This window comes from Caloenas nicobarica, chromosome 25 (assembly GCF_036013445.1).
Source record: "Caloenas nicobarica isolate bCalNic1 chromosome 25, bCalNic1.hap1, whole genome shotgun sequence".
NCBI classification, from domain to species: domain Eukaryota; kingdom Metazoa; phylum Chordata; class Aves; order Columbiformes; family Columbidae; genus Caloenas; species Caloenas nicobarica.
The window spans coordinates 874,864-877,363 of NC_088269.1; the positions used below are offsets into that span (position 1 = coordinate 874,864).

The 2,500-nt window shown below is 79.8% G+C and overlaps 1 non-coding gene across 1 annotated transcript; it reads right to left on the reverse strand.

The window, feature by feature from the left end:
• Positions 1-425: 425 nt before the first annotated feature.
• On the reverse strand, positions 426-578 carry LOC135998676 (5.8S ribosomal RNA). The gene has a single exon (XR_010607608.1). It is a non-coding gene; the product is annotated as a 5.8S ribosomal RNA (ribosomal RNA).
• Between the last annotated feature and the right edge of the window lie 1,922 nt (positions 579-2,500).

The window sequence follows — 2,500 nt, forward strand, 5'->3', positions numbered from 1 at the left end:
CGCGGCAGCACGGCACGGTACCGCCGCGGTACCCACCCGCAGACAGCCGCCCGCGCGGGAAAGCCGGGGGCGAGGCCCGCGCCTCCCCCGCCACGCCCCGACACTAACGTCTCTCCCCCACCGCCGCGCGGGGTCTCCGGCGAAACCCCGGCGGCCCCACGGTGGGACGAGCTCCGCACAGCGGGCGCTCCGGGAGCGGGGAGCATCGGAGCGCTCCCCGAGTCTCGACTTAGGGGGACGAAGGCCTTCGGACGCCACGGCCCGCCGCCGCCGCCGCCGGGCTGCGGGGAACGGATCCCCGACCCCGCGGCGGCAAGGAAGGCGCCGCGCGCGCACGGGCCTGCGAGGCAACCCCAGCCGCGCCGCTGCCTGCGGCCGCCGCCGCCAGAGGCGGGCGGCGGCCCGGCCGGCGATTGATCGTCAAGCGACGCTCAGACAGGCGTAGCCCCGGGAGGAACCCGGGGCCGCAAGTGCGTTCGAAGTGTCGATGATCAATGTGTCCTGCAATTCACATTAATTCTCGCAGCTAGCTGCGTTCTTCATCGACGCACGAGCCGAGTGATCCACCGCTAAGAGTTGTCTGGCTTTCGGCGCCGCCCCGCGCGCGCGGGGGGGCCGGGACCGCTCGCCGAAAAGCGGCCCCTCTCTCTGAGGACGGCCCGCCGCCCGCCCCGCGGCGCGACGGCGTCAGGGCCTCGCCTCGGCTGACCGTACCGGCACACGCACAGCGAGAGAGGCAGGCTGCCAAGGAACGCGGGAAGAAGGCCTCGGCCAGCCCAAAACCCCGAGCGGCGAGGGCGGGGAGCACGCGCTCCCGACACACGCCCCTCGTCCGCTTCGGAGGCGGCCCAGGCGCCCGGGCTCGGCCCGGCCTCCGCGCGGAAAGCCGCGGCGCGCCACCGGCCGCGCGCCGACCGCCCGACCTCGAATCGGCGCGCGCGGACGCCGCTGCTGCGGGGAGCAGCGGCGCCCGGGCGGCCCGCGGGTCCACGCACGCGCCCCCCTCCGAACGCCGGGCTACGCCCCGCGACGCCTGCCGGCTTCACCCCCGCGCGCGCCTCACCCCCCGCCACGGCGGAGAGACGGCTCCCTCGGCTCGGCCGCCCGCGCGCCGGAGGCGGACACCGCCGGACACCCGAGCCAGCGACGCGCACCGCCCGCGGCCCGCCGGACGACGCCGGCCCGCGCGCCGGCGCGGCTCGCCCCTCCCGGGACCGCCGCCGCCGCTTCTCGCCTGGGCCCCCTTCCCCGAGGGCGGCTCGCCGTACCCGAGGGCGGACGGCCACGGAGCGGGGGCGGCGCCCGGCTCTCCCCGCCGTTGGCGGGCGGAGAGACCGGGAGCGCGACGCCCACGCCCGCGCGCGCCGGCCTCGCCCGGCGAGCGAGGCCCGGGGAAAGGGCGACGGGACAGCGACGGTCGGGGCCCGGGCCGGGCCGGCCGCAGGCGGCGGGGGGCGTCTTCCGGACGACCGTTAACGGCGAGCGGCGCCGCCGCCGCTCGGCCGGGGTGCCGCCCTGCACGGCGGCGGGCGACCGGAGACCGCCGAGCCGCTCGGCCGAGGGGGGCCAAGGAGAGGCGGGGGGAAGCGGAGAGCGCCGCGCGGCGCCCACGGCACGGAGGGGCGGTGGGGCCCCGCGGACCTACCGGGCGAGACCCCGCCGCGGGGCCTCGCCGCCCCGGCGAGAGAGAGAGCGCGCGCCGGAGACGGCGCTTCCTCCCGCCGGGGCCGCCCGTTTCGAGGCAGGCGAGCCGGCCCTTCGGCCGAACGCGCCGCGGCCCGGACTTCCGCCGAGGCCGGACCGCGGAGAGGGGGGGGCAGTGGGACCCCCTCCCCGGCACGGCCGCCCGCCTCAGGGAGGACGGCGAGCGGGCGACGGACTCCCAGGGGCCTCGCGGGAGCAACTCCCGCCCCCCTGGGGGCAACCCGCCGCCTCGCGCCGCCGCCCGACCCCCTCGCGGGCCGCGCCGAGCCACCCGAGTCTTTAAACCGCCGCCCGGCTTCGCGGCCTTCGACCCCCCGGGCTCGCCGAAGGGAGGGCCGCGGAAGCGCGGACGCTAGGTACCTGGCCCTGGGGCGAGGGAAACGACCTGCTGGGCCCCGCGGGGGTGCCTCCCCCGCTGCCGCCCTCGGAGGAGCGTCCGCCCGCGGGGGCGCGCCCGAACGTCCGCCGCCACCACCTGCGCCCTCCTGGCCCGGGACCCGGGGTTTCCCTCAGTAGCCCGGCACCGAACCCGGCAGGAGAGGCGCGGCTCGGGCCGCCCGCCGCTGGAGCGGGACGCGACCCGGCGCGGGGGCCTCGCGCGCCACCCGAAGGTTGGCGGCGGCGGCGGCGGCCGAGCCCTCCCGCCCGCCGGCTCGTCTTCTTCTTCCACCGGGCTCCGGGCAAGAAGAAGAGGCGCGGCGGGAAGCGGGGGGGGGAGCCGCCGCCGCCGTTCGCCAGCCGGCGCCGCGCGCCAGCCCGGAACGCCCGGAGGCCTCGGCCCGTGTTCGCGCTGCCA